We start from the raw sequence: 17949 nt of genomic DNA, 5'->3' as shown, positions 1-17949 counted from the left end.
TTGCTGTTTGTTCAGCTGAGATACAACACAGTGTTGACAGGGTCACCCCTGTTTGGGTGGGATATAAAACTCCTTCCTTTGACTTTAACTGCCCTTGCAGCAGACCCCTAATTTGTAGTTAAAAGTCTAAATAAAACACCTTACCTAAGAGCAGGAAGATCAGTTCATTAGTCTAATCTCTGTAAAATTCCACCACAGAAAGAAAGAGTCATAGGAGACATACTGATTTATCTCATTGCCTCAAGTTTGTTTCAGTGACCACATCCAGTCAACTGAAAAGAGTCACAGAGGGTTTTTCTCCCATTTTTTTACAAAAAAACCAAACAAAACAAACTAACACCACTCCCACAACCCCCATTCCACCACACAGGACATCAACATAGCTATTAAAAGCAGTCTTTTTCCTTGAACAATGTACACTGAAAACACACATGGAATACTTTCTCCCATAGCCCAGAGCCATGAAATGCCATGAAATGCCATGAAATGCCATGAAATGCCATGAAATGCCATAAAACTAATGGACTTCAAACTGTGATAACCTCATCCCACTCTTGGAAAGTCAGAGTCTCCTGTGGCTTCTCACATCTTGGCTCTGCCCACTCCCCAACCCTTGGTTCATATGGTTCTTTTTCACTCACAAATCCTTCTTGACCTTTGCTTAGCAGTTTTCCAGCTCCATATTCAACACTGACCAAAAAATGTGAATGCCTGTGCTACAGCAAGGAGGATGCAGACCATAGAAATGTGTGCTCATGTAACCATATGGATGCACTTGCTGTAAAACTCCAGGGAAGGATGAGAACAGACAGCAGATCTACCCAGCAATGTGCACATTTAGACACTATTCCCTACAGATCCCATAATGTAATTTTACCTGTTCTTAACTGCTACCAATTCCTGCATTTATTTTTCTGTAGCTCTGCATGCAAGGCATGCTTCAGTCCTCCATGATTGCTATCACTTGGCTGGTTGAAAACATTCTCCTGGTTCACCTTCTGTGATGCTGATTAGATAACAGCTCAAGATGCTGAAAAAATGCCAAACATTGAGAAACTGATTGGTGTTTGAGTTTCAGATTCATCCCTGTTGATAGCTGGAAGTGTTAAAATGTAAAAGAAATCAAATACATAAATTTAAAATTTTTTATTACCTCACTGAAATAAAAACTATTACAGTATTTTGTTATTTACAGCTCCTTTGCTGAAAATTCCACATCCACCAGCTCTAACACAGATGTAACTTGTAGTTTTCTAAGTGCAATAGAATACTAAAGAAAATTCAAGTTACAATACATTCTCCTCACTTTTAATTAAAACATTTCCTGGTACAGTAAAAGCCTGCTGGTTAGGTGGTGCATAACTCTGCATCTCTGCAGTCCAAAATGAACTGTCATGTTATTGACAATGTATACAAGGTTCTCCATTGATTTTATTGCTTTTCCAGTTGTACACAAACAATAAAAACCTCCCCTACAAATCCTGTCATCGCCTAGGAGTTTCATAGGATACACTCTGACAGGGTGCTTTACTCTGCCATTCTGAAGCCAAACAGCACCCCTATAAAATACTCCAGTGCTTGGCTTAAATGATCTTTGCTTCATTTCATCTGACTATTTCTAGTTCTACCTTCTCTCTGTTAAATATCCCTGTATAGTCGTTTACAGCTCTGCATTCACACAAAACAATCATTCCATCATATCACACGCTCCATCACTTTATTAGCATCTTGCAAATAATTTTCTACAAGTGCCCTTATTTTAAATGCCATTTTAAATTCATTTGCTGGTTTATCAATGCCCTGCTGGTGTTGACTGGGCACCAGACAACATGAGATGCCCCACAGAGCTGTAACACCAGCAGCTCCAACTTTCACTGCAGTGAGTAATTCCAGAGCATCTCCAGGTCCTCACCACCACTGGTTTGAGTCCAACATAAATAAACAGCACACAATAATTATCCTCATGCAACTGTCTGGCAGCCCAAACAAATGAGCTGTTCCTTGTCTTGCCTCCAATTCCCTGCAAAGAAAAACACCACCAGGTTTTAGCTTGCAGTTGTGTTGGCATCGCACAGAGGATAAGGAAGAAATCCTCAATACCCCAATTACCTCCTCGGCTTAGACACGGTTGGTGGAGGGTGCTGTGATCTGAGGTGTTGAGAAGACAGTCTTCCCAGAAATCTGATCTCTCATGCTCCTAGATCACTACATGTCTGGAAAATGAATGCCTGGAAGCACATAATCAGATCCAGGCTTTAGAAAAACCCTGAGATGATATTCTCTCAGAAGTATCTGGATGTTATTTGACTTAGAGGACGGTGGAGTGATTACCAGAGATAGACTGCTTTTCTTCAGGACAAGAATATCATATGACAGATTAAAAAAAAAAAAAAAAGTTTAAATCTAAACTCCAGCACTTATTTTCAAAGTGTGAAGCATTTATCCTTTGACAGCTGTGTTGAGTCCTTCAGAGGAGTGATGCAGGTGAAACCACTCTGCCAGACAGATGCTGGTACAGAACTGATAATGGGACTTGCTGCAAATCACCTGCTCAGTTCAAAGCACACAAGTATCCCAATTGCTTCAAGACCAATTTTCATGATTGGTGTTAAACACATGCTCAAGCTTTTGCAGGATAACAGCCTCAGGGCAATAAATGTTTTGTGAATTAAAAAAAAAAAAAGGAGAAACGGAAAAAAAAGTAAAATTGTCTTTTGGTTCTGACTCAGGACACTGCTGATTCAAGGTGGTCCCTGCTGCCCATGGCACTGGTGGAGCTGACAAGGCTGGACAGAGCCAGCAGTTCCATCTCCCAGCACCATTTTTTAAAGAAATATTCTCTCATCCTGTCAAGGATGTGTTGCAGAAAGACAGAAATCCCTGCTACCTCTGCCACTGCAGGGTGAGGGTGACCAAAGTCCAATGAATGAGACATAATCTCATTGGGGGCACTTTAAATATTTGAAATAAAAATAAAACAAACACCCCAATCTTCCACCATACATTGAAAAATCTGAGCAGGTCTCATTTGTCAGTACATTTGCCTTCAAAATGCCTCCAGCAAGGTGGGAAGATAAAAGTGTGCCCATTTTTCAGACGGGTTATGGAGGCACAGAACAGCCAAGCTGGCAGCCCAAGCCCAGAGCCGATTAGGAAGGAAAAAGCAGAAGGTCACTCGTGTCCCACAATTCTGTGGTGAGCAGACAATGTTTGGGAGTTAATAGCATTACGTGCTCTGTGATGCTGATCTGTGCAGATAAACGTGACAGGCCTTGGTGATGGCTTCATCAGAGGGAACTGCTGACTCAATATTCAGCTGTAATGGCAAGAGCTGTTTATGTGCATACATTGAAAAACAACAGATGACTTCTGGAGCAAAACACATGGGGAAAATTCTTTCTCGAGGCAATACAAAAGAGCCAAAGTAGCTAAAGCACTTTCCCACAGTGACTGTGCAGTAAAGTAAATTAGAACTCTGAACAGCAACCATCCATTATCCCATGTATTTTTAGCAATTCTGAGATTAATAACTGGGAAGGGCCAATAAAACAGTATTAGAAGAAAACACACATCTTTTTGATGAACTGCCACTCACTCATTTCAGACCACTTCATACCTCAACAGAAAATATGAAGTTTGAAACATTCACTATGGCATTTTTTCTACCACTATTGCCATTTAAGTTATGCTTTACACTTTCTAGATGAATGAATCACATTAATTATTTCTTTTTTCCCCTCTGACTATTCAGCCAAATTAGGCTACTTCCAGAGTTGAAGGGGAAAACGCAATCATTAACGCTTCCAAACATCCATTTGGCAGAAAAACGTGCAGAAGGGAAGACATTCCTGTGAGCTGTGAGAAATCGTTGTCTATTACACAAGTACCATCTTCTCCTTTATTGTTGTAGCTGTCTTTCATCTATAAAAATTTTACTTGAAATAGGGTAAGACTGTAAACAAGTGTATTCGAAAATCACAACTCTGAGACAACCTTCAAAATTAATAAAAAGTTATTAACACTCGTGCTGGGAGCCATTTCTACTAGGTTTGACTTGTAAAACCTGCAGCTTGGAGAGATTTGTTCATCTCTCTTCCAACTCTCATCAGTTCTTCCCAGCCCTCCATCAGAGACCACAAAACTGTAATTCCGAGAGCTGAAGATGATTTCCTGGATCATTTTACTCAATGGGAATCTCATTTATTATTGAAAATAACAGAAACTTGACCTTCCCTGGAGACTTTTACAGAAGTTCAGACTGGAGGTGAATTTGTCCAACCTGCATAATGCAAGTCAATTCCTCCCAGGGTAAAGCAGCATTCAAAGGGAACGAGGCTGGTAGAACTGACCCCTTTGTGCATAATTAATGCAACCATTGATCAGCCACAGCTTGGATTAGGAATTTTTCTGAAAGATAAATGCACAGCGATGAACTTACACACTTTTGAAAAGTCAAACTTCGAGAAACCTGCTTTGATCAATGAGAGGCTCTTGCTACCACAGCCCTAAGCAGGTACTTTCCATGGCAGACAGATCAGGGTCATTCAGACAGTGGCAGCTGTGACTCTTGCTCACCACAGATCTACAGAGAGCGTCTCTAATGGACAAGTGAGTGATTTACTGGTTTATTCCTCACTTAGTGTGCACAAACGATTCCCATCAGGATCAGTGGGAGCGTGGAGTCTGTGACCACGAGAAGACAATGAAAGCTCAGGTGCTGAAGATACCCACAGGCCATCAGTGGTCCTGTTTCATGACCTTTACCTTACACTCCTCATCTGTTTGGAAACCATGACTACAAGTTACCACAATGTGTGAATTTACAAATAATAATGAATTAATCTAGAGTGGTATACCTGCAATGGCCACAATATTTATAGAACTGGATTTATAAAGCTGCTTATTCTCAGATATCCAGTACTTGCTTTTCTTCCTCCTAGACCTTACAATAGCGCAGAGGAAAATGAGTATTTTGTTTTGTATCCTCTGTGTTACACAGTATACATAGTAACTTTGTGGACTGCCAATGGAACTTGTTCACTTAGTGACATCCTATTTTCCCATACACCATTTCCATGGAAAGGACTTCAGTTTCCCAGGGTGATATTTAAATGTCTGGGTAAAAACTATAGCACTTACAGGTACATTTTGAAAGAGTTCAACATCAAAAATTCAAATTTGCAGGAGGACTGGCTCTGCACCAGCAGCTACAAGTGGCTCCAATGGTCAGTGGCTTTGGAACCATTAAGAGCAGAAAAATAACTCTCCCTATCACATCTTTCATGGATGATGCTTAGGCAAAGCTGCTCTTGCCTTCAGGTAGAGGAATGGATTAAATTACCTCCAAGGTCTCCTCTAAAGTTTGCAAATCATGGGAGCTCGCAACACTGTAATCACGTAGCAGAATTTGCAAGAGGACAATGTTGTTGTAAACTATGTCAGAGTTGTAAAGTGTGCTGGTAGAAGAGGATTTTTCTTTTCAAAGGTATCCAAGCCAACTCATTCACCTGTTTAGAGCAGACCTCTTTCAAATGAGTTCTTACAAAGTGCACATCTACGCTGCAGTCACTCGAGGACAGGGCTCAGCAGCCAAGTATTTATGGATTTGTTAGGGCAGGTGCTGCATCTTACCAAGGGCAAGAGATCATGTATCTGGATTATGGGCAACACTCAACTTCAAATCCAGCCAAGGACCTTTACACACACCTGTGAGCAACATTTTCCAGCACAGACAGAGCCACACACTCAGTCACAGAGCATCCTGAGTTGGGAGGGACTCACAAGGATCATCGAGTCCAGCTCCTGGCCCTGCACAGGACAGACCAACAATTCAATTTCACTGTGTGCCTGAGAGCACTGTCCTGACCCAAACTCTTCCCCCAAGGTCCTGGAAGCCTAGCAGGTCTGGGAGAGGAATGACGATGGAGGAGGGATGGAGGAGGGATGGAGGAGGGATGGAGGAGGGATGGAGGAGGGATGGAGGAGGGATGGAGGAGGGATGGAGGAGGGATGCAGGAGGGATGGAGGAAGGATGGAGGAGGGATGGAGGAGGGATGGAGGAGGGATGGAGGAGGGATGGAGGAGGCTGCTGGGTGGGACTCAGTGCCGGGCCAGCACTGTTCCACACCCAGCCCGGCTCTGCCCAGCTCTGCACGCTCCAGGACCACATTTAATAATAATATATATATATATATATATAATTATACAATCGTTATTGTTATACAATACAGAACTGTTACATATTGTCATCTATAACCCTATCATCACTATGTTCGTTACGGATCATTACTGCAGCTGGGACCGAAGCCCCTTCACCACAGCAGTGGCTGCAGTGACAGATGGGGACCCCGCTTGCCCTCCCCGCTCCCACAGCCACCCCAGCTCTCCTGGCCGGTTCCTCCCCAGGTTCCCACGGCACAGCCTCGTTCCACGGACCCGCTAATTCACAGGAACACTGGAACAGCCCGAAACAGCCTCCCCTGTAGCCCCGGCTGCAGGCTGCAGCTCCCGGCCCTGCCCCGTGTCCCGGGCCGGGCCCGCTCCCCGCTCACCTCCAGCCCGGGGCAGCCGCGGCCCGCTGACCCTCACTCCTCCACACGCAGGCTTATATAAACTCGCCTTGCAGATTAAGGGTTTAAAAGTTTGCGAGGTGTTGTGTTTCCACGCAGATAAGCGCGGTGCCACGTGCTCTCTCCTCACCTCCAGCGCCCCTTGCCCTCCCCAGCCCCTGCACCGCCTCACGCAGCCCTCAGCAGGCCGCATTCAAACAATACCAACTAATTTTAAATTGTATTCTCTATAACCTTGGAGACAGCTGCGGAATGGTGATCGTGGTCCAGGCAAATGAAAGCCGGTAACACACAACTGAAAGAACATATTTAGAAAGACAAAAAGACATGGATGAACCGAAAGGCCCCTGTTCTTCAACTTTCAGCTTTGCACAGGGCTGCAGTTTCCTGGCTTAGCACATCAGGAGACCGTGGTGATTTTCTTTCTTTCTTCTTCTTACCAGTTCAAGCCATTTCCCCCTCTCTAAGAAAGAGGGTTTCGGTCCCTCTCTTGGCTGAAATAGGTGAGACCGGAAGGAAAAGATTATTTTTGTATCATTTCATTTATGTCAGATTTGCCCCTAACACATACCAATTTTTTTGGGAGTGTATTAGCTGTTAAACCTCTGCTAAGTTAGATTTCTCTCTTCCTCAGGTGCTTCTACCCTGCCAGGGGACAACTTCTGTTCCTCCTGGAGACTGAAATTGCAACGTTACAGGTGTTTCTGGTACCCTTAGCCCACAGGTAGCACATCCACAAAAGTCAAGTTTTGATCTGTCAGATCAGTAGCTTGAATCTTGGGATTCAACCTCCTCACCAAAGACAGATGAGAAGTTCAGATGGGGACACCCCTCCCACACTGAACCACACGGCCACTTCTATCTCCTTTTTCCACTAAGTAGTAATGGCTACAGAAGACACCAGTTGCTGCACCCTCATAATCTGCTTCAAGATACACTTCTTGTCACCAGCAAAACAAATGGAAGGCCAATTCTGTCACACAGACTGTGCTGATTCATCTGCAGTAAGTAGGACTCATTTGTCAGGTCATCCAGACATGAAGGTGCTCCTAGTGGTTGAAGCCTGAAAGGTTATTTTTTCCTGCCTGGAGAACATGAAGGAAGGGCAAAGTTGGTTACCTCTCTTTTTGAGAGCTAGCTTGGTTCCCATGCTAAGATTAAAGAGCAGAATATGTAAAGATTTGCATGATGAGTTCACACCTCAATTAGGAAAGCATAAGAGAGCAGCAGAGTTATGCTCATCACTTCTGGGAAAAAAAAAAAAAGTCTTCATCACTCACCAAGACCTTCCTAGAGCAAGTTTCTAACTCATCAACAGCGCAGTCCCTCCCTTACTCTGTGCACATCCTGATTTTGTGAATGCTGAATTTGTGCAATAGAAGTAAGCCTGGTTTACAGGGGTCACTCATCTCCTACACCCCACGCTCAGAAGTGGAACGAGTTTGTCGTCAGACACCAAAGTGCTAAAGACTTGTCAACACTTTCCAGGCAACAAGTTTATACAAAGTCTTGCATGAAAAGCGTCCTGCCCTTGCCCCTCTCCTTGTGCATCTCTCCAAGAACATGCAAACAGTTAATACTCAATTAACTTCATAAAATTACACATCTCCACTGCTCTGCATGTTTCACCTCTTGGCTCAGTGAAAACAAGCAAGACATCATTGCTGGAGTCTGGGTGCCTGTAAACATACAAATAAGGACCAGTAGTGCAGAACAGGAATGCATTACCCTTTCAAAGCTCTGCTGACACATGGGTCCAGGCTTCATTATCACCTCTGGAGTTTACAGCAGTGTATGCTATAATTAGAAGTGTGTCAGAACTCAGAGAGAGCACTGCAATCATCACTGGTCTCTGCTGGCATGAATATGATAAGCAGCAGAGCATGAGGCAGAACTTCTATCCAAGTTCTTAAACAGGGATGAACTGTCACCCTCTTCTCCTGCTTGGAAAAGACCATATTGAATGTTTTAAAGAAAACAGGCTGCTTCATTTTGCAGAAGCCCTTGGTTAATGTCAACCTCCCACCTTTAATTCATGATGTTGCAAACAGGGCGGGGGGTAACAGGAGGGAGCGCAAGCTGCAGTGAGAAAAAGGGTTCAAAATACCACTAAAAACTTAAAGAAAAACAACTGCAAAAAGCTGACCTCTCACATGTCAAGTACCATTTTCATAAAGGATTAAATACATATAAAAGGTTTTTATATAACTGTACTAATAGGTTGTTTAATATGTATACTCATGTTTCCTGGAGTAGAACAGCTCTGCAGGAGTCATTCCTCACCCTTAAATATTCACAATATTTTGGCAGACTTGCTAAAACTGGAGCCCACATATTTTATTTTTTTTTCTTTTGTTGCAGCAACCTGCAGATCATTCTGTGCTTGTGCATTATTGATATTTTCTTGGCTGTTTGCTAGCTTCAGGTGCTTAATAGTTTTGCAAAAGTGCATTAAACCCCAGTTTGTAACAAGCTTTTACACAACCGACATCCCAAAGAGGAATTTTTTTTATGGGTTTCTTTAACTGCTTAAAGGCTGATTGCACACACTTATCTCTCACCACTGGAAGGACTATAAAGCTAAAGTGAGATTTTATATCCCCATTTCAGGACACTAAAAGTATGGCACTGTAATAGAAATGCTGACATTATCCAGTTATGGTGGTGCAACCTCTCTACCATAATTATGTACAGTTGGAGACAATAAACACTGCTGATTCAGGAGAAATCTCTGATTGGGCTGGAAGATGGAGAAGTGCTGGATAATCTGTTTCCTGAGTGGCAACAGCAGGCCTAAAGAGCATAAACGGAGGAGCAGAGTTGGTAAGGAAACAACAACAAAGTCCAATCATGACTTCTCAGAGATGCTCTTACTCTTTTTTGTTGTTCATATGATTGCAAGGACCCAAAGGACTCATTCAGGACTTGTCCTAAAAGGACATCGTGATGTAAACCTGGAGGAGTGAGCAACACCAAAGGAAAGGTTTGATTATGTGACCAAGACCCAGCCAAGAGAGCACATGGCACTGATTTTCTGAAGAACTGTGTTCCCTTCTGGCCTTTGATAAACAAAAACCCTTTGAAATAACTCAAGTTCACCACCAAAACTGAAGGAAAAAGAAGAAAAATACTGGAACATGCATGTGCATATTAAAACTTTCTGAATAATCTGCAAAAAATTGCCTTGAAATGTCTGATATATGGAACAAAGCCCAGTTGGAACTGTTTCAATGAGTATTTTTTTTTAAAAAGAGGGATAAGGTCTTTCCCTTCTTCCACCTTTTTTTAATTTGCTTTGGGAGATGGTGGGGACATGGATCAGACAAGACAAGACAAGACAAGAATTTTGGTGAAAACTATTAGTTCAGTGTTTTCCTGTATTGTTTCTCCTACCATATTTAATTTTTTACATATTTATACACTAAATTTCCTATTAAATGATCATCCTCTCAAAAAATGCTTGTTTGATTGATACAAAAAATTCCAAATGCATCACTATGACTGGCTCTAATTACTATTAATAAACACATAATGAACATTGATAAGATTAACAAACCATTCCAAAAATTTGTTACTATATTCACTCCACAGCTGAAACTCCAAATTAGCAGTAATGCCAGCAGGCTATTAATATTCTCAGATTAACAAAACGCAAGCAGATCATACAAGGATGAGCTTGAATTTTGCAAAATAAAATACCTGGGCAAATATTTAGCACAAAAGAAAAACCGTGTAAGTTAATATTTGTCTATCAGGGGGTATTATGGATGAGTGGGAGTTGCAGGATTTACTTTGAGGGAGGGAATGTGAAATAAAGAAATTAAGGCAATGGAGCACAACGTCCTTACCCGTGGCATGGGACAGAGTTGCTGAGTGTCCCAGTGGTCCCCTGTTATTATTTTTAGGAGCATGGCTCCACATCCAGCTCCATCCTGGGGCTGGAAGCAGGTAAGGATAAGGGAGAAGGGCTCTCCTGGCACGAGAGCCAGGCTCTGATGGGTTCAGGGGTAGAAGCTCCTGGGAGCTGATTGAAGCAGGGTGTCACAGCCCCTGTCTGAGCAGCACCTGGACCTCACTGCTGTGTCTCCTACAGGATGGGGAGAAGGGCACTTCTCTTGGCTGATCCCTGCAGGATCCCAGCGAGAACCCACAGTGCTCCACACCCAGCAGCAGCTTCTCCCTTCCCTGAGGGCACAGAGCCCACTCCTGGCTATAAATCAGCCCCTGTCTCCTTCCCATCCTCCCCAAAACCATCCTCCAGCACAACCTGCATCTCCCTTCGCCCAGCTACCTGGCATCACCTACTGCTCTGCAGGAGAGGTCAGGGAGGAATACACCCTTCCTGCTTCCTGTTTGTCTGGTGCCCTCAGGCACTTAAAATTTAATACGTACTTCTTTTTAAAGTAAGTGGAATTGAAATAAATCCATACTGTTCGCCAGTTTCCAGTTTACATAATCAAAGTCAACTGTGCATTCACAAATTCCTCCCTTCTCTGCAAGCTAATCTGACAGTAGCAGGGGGGGGAATAATCTCCCTGGCACTGTCTTGATTTCCCCGTGAAAATAAAATGCCTTCAGTTTATAATGACTTAGTAATGAATTAAACATTTTGAAACCCATAAAGGAACCTCAATAATAAGATATTTAAAAACTTCAGGCACAGTCAAAGCGAAGACAAAAAAAAAGGAAGCAGAAATATGTTTGAAATTAAGTGGAGACAAATCACAAAGACATGGATGTGATGAAGCAAGGCAATAGATGCACCCGGGAGAGGGTGGAGAATCCATTCACCAACCTGAGTTCACCCATTCAGCATCCACTTCCATCAGACACTGAACAAAACAAAGTTACTGCAGCTCTAGCTGTCACTTATCCAAAGGACCTAATTGGAGTTTCAATATACAGAATTATCAGAGTTTTCAAACCTTTTGTTTGAAAGTTGATACAGGCACCCTGGTTAAATGCAAGCTGATGACTCCACTGCACTGGAAAGTGCTGAAATTCAGACATTTGCATGGCTTAAAATGGCTGCAGCAGTTCAAGGCTTCTGTAACTTACTGTGCACAACAGCATGGAGCACAGGAGAAGGGTCTCTTTCCTGGCTATACACTATTTTAAATTTAACAAAGCCAATGTAATTAGTCCCATGAGCACCCCTCCAGTAACAGCTTCAGCTCCCAGCACTAGTGAGCTGTATGCTATGCAGTAATTATGCTACCAAGCTGTCAGAGCCTCCTTATCTGCATGCAAATTAGTTCATATGCTATACATCTGCTGTAATGACAGTATTAAACCAAGAATTTTATAATGAAGCCATCCTCTTTATAGCAACATAGCACAATTACTTTATTAACATATTGCACATCTATGTCTGTAACTGCTCCCAGTCAAACAGATGATTTTTCCATTCCTCCATACAGCAAGATCTTTGCTTCTCTCCCTATATCTGTAAATAAACACAAAGAACAGGAACAGGAATTTCTAAACTACCTCTGTCCAACACCACTCCTCCATTGTTCCTGGGGAAGTACCACGCCAAATGCCACGAAAGCATGACAAGGTGAATAAGTATTCCCATAATGCTCCAAAAGGTTAGGAGATGGAACAGTAATAATCAAATCAGCAGCTGTTTGCTCCCAGCCTTGACATCAATCATCAGCTTCTGTCAACCAGGGGCTGCCAGCAGCAAATGGCAGCGGGAGGGGGCCGCAGCCCCCCGCAGCAAGAAGGGACGGCGAGGAGAGAAGGGAAGGCGAGGCGAGAAAAACCTTCAGGAGTGAGGAGTGGGCAATGCAGACCTGGTGCCTGGGAGGATTTCTGCCTGGAAAAGGCGTGTTGGTGGCAGCCCCACCGCAGAGAGGACTTGGGGGATGCGGAGCTGGGACTGCAGAGTGCGGCTGCCGCCCACATCCCACCCATCACAGCATCTGAGGAGGGGGGAGCATCCTCATCCCTGCCCCTCCAAAACAGCAGCAGCGTTTCTCAACACACCAGCACCAGCTCTCAGCCCCAGATCTCTTGCCAATGCTGCTGTTGGGAAAGTTTGCTGGCTTCTCAGTCCCAAAGCTTTTTCTCAGATTGGGTTTTTGTTTTTGGGTTTTTTTTTGTGGAGGTTTGGAATACTTTACAAAGCTTATTTAAAGTAACTAACCTCAAATAAATAAAATTGATAGAGGATTTGATTAAATTCCCTTGTGGGCAGTTGATGAGTTCTTCCCTTCGTTATTTTGTGAGCAACTGTTCAATACTTCTACAATTAAAAATAAAAAAACCCATCAACCAACCAACCCAAAAACCCATGTAGAAAGCTATGTGATCAGCTCTAAACCTTCAGTAGATCTTCACACCAATTTCTTAGTTTAGGTCTGTTTTTAACCTTCCAGCTCTATTACCCGTGGATCTACCCTCCAATCTTGAAGCTACCCTTGAAGCCAGCTAGCTGCCTCTCCAGGGTGACAAGGAAAGGTCATTTATAATAATGGGGAATATCAATTCTGGGACCTTATTCCACTGAATCTGATACAGGTTATCTATATTTGTGACCAACTGATTACTTCTTTAAAATCATCTTGGAATAGAGCAGTTGTGCTTCATGGGCATCCTCCATGGGCAGGAACAAAGACAAGTGGAAGGGGAAAAAACCCAACCAAAAACCTTTTCCCCTTTTCATGTTATATTTCCCTGTGCACCAAAAGGTGTGGATAGGTCTCCGCCAAAGTTTCAGCACTACTTTGTTCTCCATGCAAATCACCCCTTTCATCAATTATCTTAAAGCCATTTATAAAAAACAACTGCCGTTTCAAAGCCACAAGGAGATAGGTGAGAATTACCACGGACAGCACAAAGATGTTCAAATACTAAACAAATCCAAATCTTCTCTTAAAAATCTATATTTACAGCCTTAGTAAAGCCCTGAGTACTGACACCACAGTGAATAAAACAACAAACAAAAGAGCTAGGGAAAGGTTTCTTTCTCCCCTACAAAAGCTTGTTTTATTTTTGTCAGCATAACCTGTAGTTTGTAGGGTTTCTGTGAGATCAAATATTTGATCAGTTTATGAAAGGGATGATATTATATGTTTGCCTGAGGGAGCAGGGTCACCGGATTTCATGACCCCAGAGTTTATTCCAGTATTTGGTTCCCATGAGAAAAGTACTAAATTACTGTTTTCCTTTGGGAGAAGAGAACACAAAATCAGAATATATCATAGTCCTCCTGCAGCTACTAACAAGATCTTCTGTAGCCTTTGACACCACCTCATGAAATAATGCAACACAAGGCATCTTATTAGCACTCAGTGGGCACCCAACCAGCGCAGTGTGCTTCCAGAGCAGCCACTCGTGCGAGGAGCAGCTCAGCCGTATCTGCTGGAAACCTCTTCTGTTGCTGTGCTGCCATTTAAATCTCTCCTCTGCTGCTGCTGATAAAGGTCCCTTAATGTCCACCCAGTCATTAGGTGCAGTGGAGCTTGAGTCATGTCCTGGGGGTGGCACTGATCTCACCCAGCTTACCTGCTGGCAGGGCAGACACCTCAGACTGAGCCAGTGCTTCAGACTCCCCGTGCTCTCAGTGACCAGACACAGCCACAGTCAAACCAGGGCACTGCTCAGGCCAACAGCCACCTCACGATGAGCTCCAGGAGCATCAATTTATCTGCATTGGCCTTAAAGGCCTTCTAGAGCATTAGCTCAGATGTAGATGTTTGCAGTCAGGTGAGATGAATGCTACCTCAGAGCATAACCCACCCAGCATCATCACCTGGCTGTCTCAGTGGCTCTGAATTTTGGTGTCATGCCCTCCTTATCACTGTAAATCCCTCTGTTTTTCACCTGACAGACTCAGCTTCTTCATCCTGTACCTGAGATTGTGCATCCACCCTCTTCCATCTCTGCTCCTGTGTCTTTCTCTGGACACTCTTTCAAACTTGTATAGAGTTTTTTTCAGACCCACTGGTATGTTCTCCATCACCTCTCTCTCCCCAGTCACATATCCATAATCTGCCACAGGACAGTTCTCTCTCCACCTGAGACAGAAGCAAAACCTTCTGCCACCTCTTCCAACCTCCAGGTTTCCTCCAACAACTGAATCAACCACGACTCCCTGGCTCTGCCTTGGCAGCTGAGTTTACCATTGCTTCCTTAAGCTTCTGTTGCATTATTAAAGATGAAATTCTGCCATCAGCACACTAATCTGCTAGGAAATAAAACCACATGGAAATCACCTGCAAGGTGTGCTATTTTAGCTGTGACTGCTAATGTAGGTCAAGTTTTATTTCCAAAAATCCTGCTGATACAATTTGGAAGGAAAATCTTCTCCTCTGGGTTGCATATGTGTTTATTAAGAAGTCTCTTATGAATTCTGAATTTTGAATCTTCTCACCATTGTTTTTTAGTGGAAAAATCACATAAGCATATGTAATTCTCACTGTGTAGGAAGCCAACTCTATACTCACAGCTCATGCATTTTGAGTGGTATTCAACAAAATGAAAATCACGGTTTCACATTGAAAAAAAAGAGTAAATTCTGACAGTGAAGAAACACCCAAAGCACTTGAGAATCAGCTCAGGATCACTTCTTGATCCTGTTACAATTCTGTTTGCCCAATTCATTGAGATAAGTATCATGCAGGCTTCTCTTATAAGCAAATCTCCCCAAAGCCCATTCTAGTCTGGGTAGCCAGTCCTTGAAGAATTTAACAGTTTTCCATGAAGCTCTGGCATTTCCTCTCCCTCATGGTAGCAACATTGGTGCATCTGGGAACTTGCAGCCACACACCAGGCCTCAAAAATCCTGCAGAAACACCCTGAAATACTGAAGTGACCTTGTTTTTTAACATATTGTAATAGACTTCATTCATATATGACCCACATTGAAGCTCAGAGTATGGGCTTTTTTTCTTTCTTCCTTTTTTTTGTTAAACATTTGAGATTGCTACTGCTCCTGAGCAGAGTTTAATCATTAGAATATTTTAACTTTGTAATTAAAAAAATGGATGCCAATCCCAAACTGGGAGTAAAATGACTGCACTTCATAAAGAAGAGCTCTGACAGGGGATAAAGCAATTTATTCACTCCTTCTTCCTTCCCCTAGAAATTAAATACTTCAGAAAAGATCATCAGCAAGACACTCAATTTGTAGACACTAATAACCTTGGCAGTGTCCTTGCAGAGCAGAACAGCTGTTGAGTTGATGGGCACCATGTCCCAGCAGGGAAAAGCTACAGCCTTCTCCACTGTAAATGCTGTTGTTTTCTGCTTTTCAGGCCCTCCTGCTTTGAGCCTTGCTTGCAAGACAGCCCTGAACAGAAACATGGCCACTAACATTGCTAATGTTAACCTGAAAACTGCTCTTTTCTGACATTTGTTTTAAGTGTATTTAAATCCCAGTAAGCAACCCTTGTTCCTTTCAAAAATTAAACAACAAAATGTGAGTTTTTCTGAGATTTTCATGTGCTTGAATCCAGCTACCACCATTTAGCCCTGACCAGAGGCCAAATGTGCTGCAGCACCTCACTGCAAAATCCCCCTTAGACCAGCCGTGCAATTAAATATGGTGAAATAAAGGAGGAAAACTCATTTCTCCTTGCCTATGCACTGGGCTAAATGCATTTACATGCTCAATTTCTGCAGCTCACCTGACTGCTTCTAATGGTAACATTTTCTTGACAAAGACTTTACATGGGTCTCCCATCCCTTGGCAGAGAGAGAAGAAAAGAACACAGCATCTTCCTGGAGCACACTGGGGAACCCACCAGCCTGTAACCTTTATGTGGTGTCTCTGAAATCCTTGTTCCTGCTGTGCTTTCCCAGACTGCTGTTTACAAGTGTGGGCAGGGACAGTAAAACAGTGTCAACCTCAAAAGATCAAAACCCCTGACTTTGAAAAACTGGTCTGGGCCTGTGATTTCCAAATTCCCTTTATCTGCCGTGGTGTGTGCTCGATGCTTTGTACTGTTAGCAAAATAAGCAATGTTGAGATGAGGAATTTTGAAGGGCTTCTCACATCCTATCTCTAACCATCCCCAAAGGGCAATCCTAGCTCTTTTTTCCTTTTAATCTTGCCAGAGAAGAAAGGCAGCTTGCACCTAGCAACATCTCACAGAAAGCCATATGGCTCAGGATGCCAGGGACTGTTCTTTTCCCCACACCTAAACAAGACTTCATCAGGTACATGACACACAAAATTTGTCTACAATCCTGCTTCCAAATAAGAGCACACTGCAGTAATTACCCTGACAATTAGATTTTTGGTATCTCACATGGTGCAAGGTCAGGCAGAAGACACTTGAAAAGACAGAGACTTAAATACAGTTTTATAATCCCACTTCTAAGGCTTTCAGAAAATTGGATTATTATTAGTAGAAACCTGAGAGGTAAAAGCAACAGTTCTGCTATTGTTTATTACCTTGTGTGAAGTGATTAATACAGTAGTTTATTGTCTCAGTTGCACAAAAGAACTATGTGCCAACTCTTCCAGCTGAGGAAAAAGCACCATGTTGCTTTGAAATTAAAAACAACATGGAAGAGTGCCAAAGGTGAAAGGTGGACAAAATCCAAGCTTCCATCGAGCAGAAGGAATGAAAAAGTAGAGCTATGGCACAGAATCTCTTTCTACCTTTGCTTCTGCTGCTTCTGAGTTTACAAGAGAGTTGTGGTGAGCTTACTGAGAGCCCAAATGACAATCATTAGAGTAATAAAATCTTAGGGGTTTGGAACAGACCTTAAGGATCACCTAAATTCCAACTGTGCCTGCCATGGGCACTTCCCACTAGACCAGGTTGCTGAATCTGGCTTTGATTCAGCTATATCAATCAGCTTTGAACACTGCCAGGGTTGGAGAATCCTGTCTCCTCCAGACCTGCTCCCAGTATCTCACCAACCTCACAGTAAAAAAATCAACCCAAGGGTGGATCATTGCAACTGAGAAAATCAAAGTGGAATCTCTTTTCCAGAAAGAGAGATCATTAAACACCAGTTAATATGAGACCTTACTAGGTCAATACCTTGTCTCTTACATATTGCTGTTTTATGTTGTAGAATATCCACTGGCATCTCATTCCATCCATCTGCCACCAGCAGCGTTTGCTGCACCCTTGTTCAGTCCTTCTCTTCTGCTCACAGTAACACAGGGGGGCAGAGGTGGTGAGCAGCCATCCATGCTGCACTGTGGTTTCACAGCCTTCTTTGTCCAGAATGGTCTAAAAGCCACTACTGGCAGCTACTGGCTTGCCAAGGTGCCAGGACCAGCAGCTACTGTCCAACAGGTTGTTTCACAGAGCCCCTTCCTGTCTACATCAGTGTGCATCATAGCTTGCTGGCAATCTCTCATGTTGATTTTGTGCTGAGTGTCTACACACCCAGCACAGCTCTGACCTGTGAC

General features: G+C 43.0%; 1 protein-coding gene and 1 long non-coding RNA gene across 51 annotated transcripts in view; one reads left to right on the top strand and one right to left on the bottom strand.

The window, feature by feature from the left end:
* MAGI1 (membrane associated guanylate kinase, WW and PDZ domain containing 1) overlaps nucleotides 1-17949 on the bottom strand; it is a 323880-nt gene that overhangs the window by 91398 nt on the left and 214533 nt on the right. The gene's annotated exons all lie outside the window — the stretch shown is intronic.
* LOC111934991 (uncharacterized) lies at nucleotides 6297-10297 on the top strand. Its single transcript, XR_002867545.2, has 2 exons — nucleotides 6297-6982; nucleotides 7204-10297. It is a non-coding gene; the product is annotated as an uncharacterized LOC111934991 (long non-coding RNA).

Source organism: Cyanistes caeruleus, chromosome 11 (assembly GCF_971803275.1).
Source record: "Cyanistes caeruleus chromosome 11, bCyaCae1.hap1.1, whole genome shotgun sequence".
Lineage (NCBI taxonomy): Eukaryota > Metazoa > Chordata > Aves > Passeriformes > Paridae > Cyanistes > Cyanistes caeruleus.
This window is presented reverse-complemented; position numbering and strand designations above follow the sequence as displayed.